The 9,650-nt window shown below is 40.5% G+C and overlaps 1 protein-coding gene across 1 annotated transcript in view; it reads left to right on the top strand.

Moving 5' to 3' along the window:
- The first annotated feature begins 2,136 nt into the window (after positions 1-2,136).
- pear1 (platelet endothelial aggregation receptor 1) overlaps positions 2,137-9,650 on the top strand; it is a 52,412-nt gene continuing 44,898 nt past the window's right edge. Inside the window, exon 1 of the mRNA XM_044208238.1 lies at positions 2,137-2,287. The gene's annotated coding sequence lies outside the window, so the exon portion shown is untranslated. The remainder of the gene's footprint in view (positions 2,288-9,650) is intronic.

Below are 9,650 nucleotides of genomic sequence, written 5' to 3'. Positions count from 1 at the left end.
GAATCTGACATTTCAACCAGCAGAAACCAGCAGTTATTGTCAGTCATATTTCAGCCATAAATAGCCAGACAGAGTCTTGATTGCAAATGCTAACGACATGTTTCCAGGATGAAGAAATCAAGATGAATGTTAGGAATGATGTTTGTTTGGGTGTAATAAAAAGTTACATCCTGGACTGTTCACTGAATACCTTTTATGACCTTATGAGGACACTGAAATGATGGCACCCCCTCCTCTCTGTGTCTTGACTGCTGGTCAGCCCCGATACAGCCTGCAGGAAACAATTTTATTTCCCCCTTGCTCTTGGTTTCCGTGCAGTGAGGATGTTTGCTCCACCAGACCCCCATCCATGAGTTGTTTATCTGTGTCAGCACTCAAGGGGGGGCATCATGAACAGGCTGGTTATCATGGCTGGCCTACTGTTTGGGAGGAAGCCCTCCAACTGCCGGCTGCAAAGGCTGACTGACAGTTATCTCAGAGGAGGTTATTACACAGATGTCAATAAAGTATTTTTGTGAGAGGAAGACTGTGTGTGAGACAGAGACAGAAATAAATAACATGACAGTGCCCCATGTATAAATCCAGGTCCATACAGAAATGTCTTTCTGAATTAGGTGTGGAAGAACTAGACTGACCTGCACAGAGCCCCGACCTCAACCCCATCCAACACGAACTGGAACGACTGCGAGCCAGGCCTTATCGGCCAACATCAGTGTTGGCCCTCACTAATGCTCTTGTGGTTGAATGGGAGCAAATCCCTGCAGCCAGGTTCCAAAATCTGGTGGAAAGCCTTCCTAGAAGAGTTACAGCTAGTATAGAAGCAGGTTAATTCCCATGGTTTTGGAATGAGGAGTCCAGCAATCACAAATGGGTGTAAAGTTCAGGTGTCCGCATACTTTTGGCCATGTACTAGATATACTGTATATAGTTTAAGAAAAATCTTGTAATGTGTTATTAGTTTCCTCTTAAAATCAATAAGGAAAAGCAGAAAGTAACAGTATCTAATAATATAAAGATGTTGGTCAATATTTCAAACTTCAATGAAATTTGGTGGATATTAATGATACCTAATGATCTTGTTCACCTTCTGAACCTTTGTCAAGTGCCATCATCAACACTTTGGTCCATGAAGGTTATTTCAACAACTGACGCCTTGATCTCTATTAAAGGACTAGTTCAACATCTCGGCAAATATGTTTATTTGAGTTAGATGAAAAGATTGATACCACTCTGTATCTGCCCATTCAATATAAGGCTACAGCCAGCAGATGGAAACAGTTGCCAGGCAACTGCTCCTGGCCAAGAAATTGTCAAGAACCCCCCCCCTTCAAACCACAAATTGTTGTTTTTCACTTCAGTTGTTGTATGGTTATATTTATATAATGTGTCAATTGGTGAGCTTTAGAGGTGCTGGTACAGTAGGTGGATTTTAGCTTTGTACAGAGCCCGTTTCCAGTCTTTCTGCTGCTAAGCTAAGCTAACCAGCTGCTGGCTGTAGCTTCATATTTACCATACAGACATACGTGAGAGTAGTATCAATCTTCAAAACGCTTATTCGCTTTCTCCCGGCAAGAAAGTGACTAAGCATATTTCCCAAAATTTCAAACTATGTCTTTCTTGTCTTTTCTTGTAGCTATTCATCATCCCCAGAGAATGAATCCTAATGTTTATAGTTACACCCTGCTTTTCCTCTAGTGGCACCATAATTGATCAGGTTACAATCAATCAATCAATCAATCAATCAATCAATCAATCAATCTATCTATCTATCTATCTATCTATCTATCTATCTATCTATCTATCTATCTATCTATCTCCGTAGAGGTGAAATTAGCCATATTTTCCACCTACAAATCAAACAAAACTTCCTCTGTTTTCCATCAGGTGTTATCCCACTGGACCATTTATCCTCCCAAAAATTCCTAAACTCACACTTACAGATCAAGGTCTGCAGGCTGAAGACAAAAACAACACGCTCAATCTCCTCCATGACCTCCCTAAATCTCCTTTCTGCCCCATCCCTCCTTTTTTTTCTCCTCCTCCCTCCTCCTCCACCAGTCCCCTCGCTGTCACAGTTTTTCCAGTTTCTTTGGCTCCACTTCAGGACCCTCCCCCGTTAGATGCGACTGGTCTCTACTTTTTCTTTACACACTTCTAAATGTTTATTCCGCTTGAAGATTTTTCTAAGTGTCTGACCCCCTATTTTCTTCTCAATTTCGTCCTTGGGAAGTTGGTTTCTAACAGCAATATTCGAGCGACAAACAATCCGGAGTCCTTGGCCGGCAAGGTATGTAAAATGCTGTCAGTGAATAAAAACAAAACAAAACGGGAATGTCACGGAACCTTTGACGGTTTATTTGAAAGCCAAAGATTTTTATGACAGTTATGATGATACATGTTAGTAGTTAATAGACTCGACAGACACATTTTACTGTGTCTGCTTTCGCGTATGGGAATGTGCTGTTATGGAAAATAGTGTAGCATGTAGGCTACCACAGTCCCCAAAATGGTAAAAGATGCAACTTAGACCATTTCGAAAAATTCCTAAGATCCCCCCCATAGGGACTTAAAGTGCAACTGCAGTCATCTATTGTCAGTTTATAATTAATTATATGAATGTTGTTTTCGTTTGCTATGGACTTAATGTGCTAAAATGCGTAAAATATTGCACATTTGGGCAATTTCTTCTGACATTTAATATCCATCTAAAGGGTGCAGGCTCTATAGGGAGACTGCAAAGGCTTACATTCAACATTTTCCTAAGAGCAGTCGTGGAAAGTAACATTTATTAAAAGTACATTTATTCAAGTACTGTAAATACAACTTTACTTCAATATTTCCATTTTATGCTACTTTAAACTTCTACTGCACTACAGTCCAGAAGTAAGTATTGTACTTTGACATATGAGGAGCTCATGAAATGGGATGCTGTTAAAGATCAAACTACCCAGCAATATAAAAAAGTCTAATAATTTAATATATAATAGTTTATCACTCATATGGGCCATTTTTCTGAATTATGAGTACTTTTACTTTTGATACTTCAAGTACATTTTGCTAACAATACTTACATACTTTTACTTAAGTGACATTTATAATGCACCTTTACTTGTAATGGAGTGTTTTTGTATTGCAGTCTGGCTACTTTTACTTAATTAAAGGATCTGAATACTTCCTCCTCCACTGCTTAAGTAAAAGTACAGAATTATTAGCAGCAAAATGTACTTCAAGTAACTATAAAAGTACTCATTATGCAGAAACAGTTATATTACACTATTATGTATATTATAATATTGTTTTACTATTATATTACTGATCACTTAATATGTAGGCAGCATTTAAATGTTGCAGCTGGTTGAGATGGAGCAACTACTTTATATGCTATTGGGTAGTTTTATCTATAATGATGTGTCATATCTTAAAAGACAATCATGTTTTGTATGTAAGATCTTTATTTGCAAGGTAAACAATAGCTATAGCTGTCAAATAAATGGAGTAGAAGTATTACATCGCATAAAATGGATTTTTGTGAAATTGTTGTGATAGTGTATAGCTCACATTTCATTACCATTTTTGGCAGATTTTTCAACACAGTTAGGTTTTTTGTTGCTATATAAGTTGTATATGCTCTACGTGAGGGGACCTCCAGTTAACACACTCTGACAATAAAACCTGTCTGTTCATCAACTAGTGAACAGACTATTATAAGTCAGCATACACACATATAACAACCAACACTTGATCAGTGAGTAAATTAAACCACATGCTCAAGTGAGCTTCTGGCATTGTGTCACCACTTTATGCACTTGCTGTATTTTTCCTGCCTGACCGAGTTTTTTGGCATCTCTGGCTCTGCTTTGAAAACTTCTCCAGCTACTATCAAGTGAGTGTGACTCAGAAAAGCTGTGCTCCTCTGGCATGTCTCCTCTATCAATTCATTGCAGAGGAAGTCGCTGGGAGTAGGTCTGCTGTTTCCTCAGTGCTCTCCTCCTCCTCCTCCTCCTCCTCCTCCTCCTCCTCTGCCTCTGTTGTGTTTGATTTTTATTAAATTGGTCAAACTTAATCCAAGTTCTGGATCCATCTCTGGGTCTGTGTTTGGGTCACAGAGGAGTTGTGACTCAAGTCAATGAAATGTGGCAGCGAGGTGGCTGCAGGCACATCCTATGTGTGATGGTGTGACTCAACTTTCATATCCTGTCAGTGAAGTTAATCAGGTGAAGCAGATGGAGATAGAGTGATTTCTTTTAATGTGAGAGGCTCCAGTGGGTTATTGATGCTTTCATGCTTGTTTTGTGCCTATGTGTGTGACGCTGTGTACAAGATATGTGATATGTAAGGGTTCACACCGATAAAGGGGAATATGATTAACTAAAAATGCCTTCATAAACTGACTGTGTCCTCATTATTTTCTGGAGCCGGTGCAGTTTTTAGGAAGCAGTTAAAGATGTACAGAGTTTTGGTAAAAAGACAAATTGAATAGAAGCACCAAATTTAAGAGAAACTACTGCACATCACCAGGTTGTTCAGAGTCACTTGTTGACAAATTGACTGAAACTTTTACAGTCTTGATCCTCTGTAAGCTTAGAGCTATAAAATGATAAACTGCTGTACAGTGAAGCATACTGTTTTGGAAACAAACTCCTCATTTCTTTTCCTCAGTGGAGCTGTAAAATCAGCCTATAAATTGAGCATTTTTGCACTTTTGCACTTATTATCGGTGACTTATGAATGAAGACTTTTTGATTAAAGACACCCTGGCACCATTTAAGGCATAAAAACATCTGTGAGGAAGGCAAGAAATGATTAAGTATCAGAGTAAATCTCAGCCACCTGGTTTGGACTCCTGACCTCACATCTGCTCTGGCAACCAAAAATCACCAGGAAGTCTCTCTGACTGCAGACTGAACGTTCTTTTGTCCTTCTCCAAGTATTCCTGAAAGCACTGTGCCATTTTTATATGTGCCATTATTTACATATATTGGTTTCATGAGATGAATTCTGCATGTGAAAAGTAACACAACTGTGCCTTTCTGAAACCATTTTTGTTTTTCTTCAGTGTCTTCATATGAGATACTCATTAGTGGAAAATAGCATCTCCCCCTTGAAAATGTGTCTGCCCTCCTCCAGACTGTTACAGCTATCAGTGGTATAATGGTGACACATTTTTTTTGCCTGGTTGAGCAACAAACCCGTCTGACAGCTGGAGATCTGGCTGACTTACCATCTGTTTGTCCAGGAGAAGACTCGGGCTCATGCGAGCTATTGGATATGTTTTGGTTGGAGATGACATTGGCCAGAAACACAAATAGATGAGGCAGAAGTAGAAAAAAGTAGAAGTGAGGCAAGAGGTATTAGTGTTAATTTGATCCCAAAGTGCCTGGACGTTTTTTAAATCTATTGTGACACCATACAGGGTACCCAGAGTGTCTGCATGTGGTCTTTTGAAGGCCACAGTTCTTCTTGACAAGTTTATATCCGACGGCCACACACCATTTGTGTGTTATTTAAGTGAGATCACAGCCTGAGGTCTTTGTGTTATCCTTTGCAGCTTGGACTGAGGCTTGGCTCTATTGATCAGTTGATCCACCACTTTGGTCCAGACTGAAACATCTCAATACATCTATTGATCTAATGGATGGCCATGAAATTTTGTACAGCCATTCATGGTCCCTAGAGGATGAAGCCTACTGCTTTTGGTGATTCCCTGACTTTTTATGTAGCACTGCAGGTCAAAGTTTTCATTTATCCAGTGAAATATCTCAACATCTACAAGATGGTTTGGCACAAAATTTGGTACAGACATTCATGGTTCCCAGAATATGAAACCTCATGACTTTTGTGAATCCCCAACTTTTCCTCTACGCCACAATGAGGTTCACATTTGAGGTTTATTTAGCTGCATAATGAGATTATGGCAGGTAGACAGCAGCAGCCTGTAGTGTATGCTACATGTATGTATGGTACGTCATGTTTGTTTTCATTTAGTTTTGGTGACTTTTGGTGCAAAATAGTCATTACTGTAGTGTTTCTGTATTTTACTTGTCAATCATACAGGTGGTATTGACTTTTATTTATGTGTAAAATGTTGCATAATGTCACTGGAGATTCTGTTTATTCATCCCACACTTTTTAAACATCAGTGACACAGTTTTCCTTATGAAATGAGAAAGATGTAAAAAATTACCTTTGTCTACTCCCCAAGCTTCTATTTTTGGTGCTAAAATAGTTGCGATGAAAAAGACAAAGAGCACAGGGAATTCAAAAGAAGGTGACATGGGTTGAATATTTCTACCACAGGCTTATATAAGCCTTTCAACTCCATGTGCTCTGCAGCCGTGCAAGTAATTTGGAGCAGATTCGACTGCAGCCCTCCAGCTCGGGGGTTTTGGGTCGCTCGCTCTGCTCTGGCTGTGGAACATGTACAGTTTCATTGGGCTCTAGCTCAAACAACCAATCATAAAACGCAGAGGTCGGGGGGTTTGGGGCTGGAACAGAAGGAGGAGCCAGCAGCGGCTTGATGAAGTGACCACAGACTACTTGTACTGTGGTGAGGGTCTTTCCTGAACTTGCTTATGTTGGTGGTTGGTGGGTGGTGTTTGGGGTGGTGGGTGGAGCAGCAGTGGAGACATTGTTCATTAAGATTTCAGGGGCTTTCACTGGTGTCTGTGTCTCGCTGTGGTGTCTATGCAGGATGACTGGAACCAAGTGAAACCTGAGATGTAGAATTAGAGGAAATACAGCACCAAATTCAAGGCCCAGAGGGCTTCTCGCTTTTTGTTTCCATCTCGGTGATGAAATTAGGGTTATTTATATGTTTTTGTTTGTTTTTAATCCTTCACCCAAGTGAAACTGGTCATGCATATGGAATACAGAATGTTTATTTTGTCAGTTATGAGATTAAATGTCATGAGTTTACCATACAAGATGTGAGTTTTGCATATGAAAAACAAATGGCCTTTGTGTCATGCTTGGCACCAAGCGGACATGAACTGCTAGAACTCTTGATGTTTTTCTTGAGCTCAGACCCAGATCCACTCCACCAGCTGTGTTAAGCTATGACTCTCGGTGTCGTCCATCTTGCATTTTATGAGAGGACTTATTTTCTTTTTTTTAATATTCCATTTTCCTGGCCACTTCTGAAAGACAAACCTAGGCTCAGGAAAGGCAGGATGACAGATCATTACTATTTGTCAGCGTCCCCATTACTCAAAACAACACAAGCTCTGTTTGGAAAAAAGGATTCTTTGTTAAAATGGACATAGAAGCCAAACAAAAGTGGGAGTAGTAGAACCAGTATAGGTCTGATGGCATCTGTGAAGGACTTTTCCTTTTACACGCCTGATTTTATTCCCAACTCTCTTCTGTTTACATGTCAGAGGAAGAGAATGTTGAGATGCAGACCTGGATGTACATGCAAGATGTTTCCTATCAGCTTCCTATTGTTTGTCCCAGTTTTTGTAGCAAAGATGAGTGAAGACAGAGGAGAGAGCTTGGACCTGAGGGAGTGTGCGGACAGGGTTTGATTTTGTTGAAAAAGCTGAAAGAAACCTAGCTGAGGAGATGAAATTATTAGTTGGAGACAGACGATGATGAACCAGGGAGTTGTAGTCAATTAAAAAGTAATGAGAAAAGCATGTTATCTTCAAAGACATCGTCAATAGTGCTGACAAGATACTCTATGGTAACTTCTGCTTTTGCAATGTGTTAACAACAAAATTGCTTACATGCTCATTAAGTGGTAAATAGTTGAAACTAATTTCCAGCAGTTTTTGAAAAGCCTGGAGAAGCCTCACTGCATTAAAAAATTATCCACCGTGACTCACAGAAGACCTGCTGTGTTTCCCGCTGCTCCTGTTTGCCTCTGGGCATCCAGTAAAAGAAAAGCGTTAACAGTTTCCCTTCCACTTGATTCCCTTGAGTTGGAACATCATACCCAAACAAGATGACAGGCCCCTAGACCCATTTTTCTCCCTCCTACCATCGACAGTGTTTTCCCTCCCACAGTGTTGCCCAGGATGTCCTGTGTGGTGACTTGTATCTGGGTCTTGTCTCCTCGTTGCCCCCTGTCTTCCTGTTGTGCTGGACAGATATGCAGGTGTCATACCAAAAAGCCCCTAGAGGCTAATGTGTTGCACAATGCAGACGACCATGCCAGGGCTTTCAATTAACTTGACAACATTCTGTAGGGCCCACTTTCATCTTTCTTTAGCCACGAGGCAGTCCAACAAAGTGAATTAATGGCACCACCTGTGGGGTTCGAAACTGTTTCAGTCTAGTGACACTGCTGGGAAAAGCATGGAGAATAAGGACATCTCTGAGGGTTCACCTTCAGGGTAGCACACGTGGCTGAAGTTTTTGAGTGAAGAAAATAAGGCTTTAACTTCCAGATGCTTGGAGGATGAGGCCCATCTGGAGAGAGGGAGGGAGAAGGAGCTTTTGGGGCTATGTGTAAAAAAAAAAAAAAAAAGCTCTAAAATGATCACTTTAATAAGTTGCAGGTTTCCACCTCAGAAAGGCAGCACACCATGTGCCAGGCCTGTAAATCAATAGGGTTTAACTTTTAGGAATTTACTGGCCCAGGCTGGACTTCCTGGAAATAGAGATAGAGAAGGAAAGCCAATAGAGATAATAACTGATAACTATTCTGGTGAATTCTACATGCCTTGCTAGTACTCTGCTGCTGCTGCTGCTGCATGTGTTAATGTTTTGCCAAGCCTTTCCTGGTTATCTATCTCTACCTCAGTTACAGCAGACGCTTGACCACATGGCATTAATTGAGATGCACATCTGTCTCCCAGTGTACAGCTCCCACTCTCCTTGCATAATGGCTATACCACCCTGCAGGCAGCAACACTTCTTTGGTAAATCACCCAGTTGTCACATTGTTTTTCTTTGGAGAAGAAATGGTACTATAGGTTAATCCTGGAAACAAATGACAGAAAAACATCATCAACAACAACAGAAAAAGATGGCCACACCAGCTCAAATGGTTCCCAGCCTGCTGTATCGTAGCAGCTGCAAAGAGGGAAAAAAAGCTGCCATTCAGTCACATTAGAAGTGTTGTTTTAATCAAAACCAGATGTGGCGTGGTTAAAGTCTGTTTCTGTAAATTGCTCTCTCTTTCATACAACCATGACTTAAAAACTCACATTAAAGCTGTTGCATGGGAACGTTATCCACAGGCTGAAATATGTCACTCTTAAACCTTGTGTCTCCGTAAAAGATGATGCTTCCTGTGCGATTATTCAGACCCGTCAGACCCAGACCCGACATTCAGAATGAGCAGTACAATCTTGTTAGTTGCCACAGACCCCCCAGGAAGCCCATATTTTAACCTACATATATCAACAAAACACTGACTTGCTACAACTCTTATATAATAGGCATTGTTCAATTCAGAAAAGAACATTTTTATTATGTGCAGAATAAATTATTGAAAATAAGTTTATAATTGGGTTTTGCAGCACATTCAACCTTTGTGCTGGTGGTAGGTTTTGCCAAAGCAGATGGTGTTTGATTTCACACCTCTCCAACAGGGTTTGGACAGCAACTCCCCTACCACGAGGGTCAAGACCACAAAAGTAAGCAATCTGCTTTAGCCAAAACAAAGGTTAGAATGGAAAGGGGGGAAAAAAGCAGTGCACCTTTGT

Source organism: Siniperca chuatsi, linkage group LG9, assembly GCF_020085105.1.
Source record: "Siniperca chuatsi isolate FFG_IHB_CAS linkage group LG9, ASM2008510v1, whole genome shotgun sequence".
Lineage (NCBI taxonomy): Eukaryota > Metazoa > Chordata > Actinopteri > Centrarchiformes > Sinipercidae > Siniperca > Siniperca chuatsi.
The sequence above is the reverse complement of the archived record's forward strand: the minus strand, read 5'-3'. Positions and strand labels throughout refer to the sequence as shown.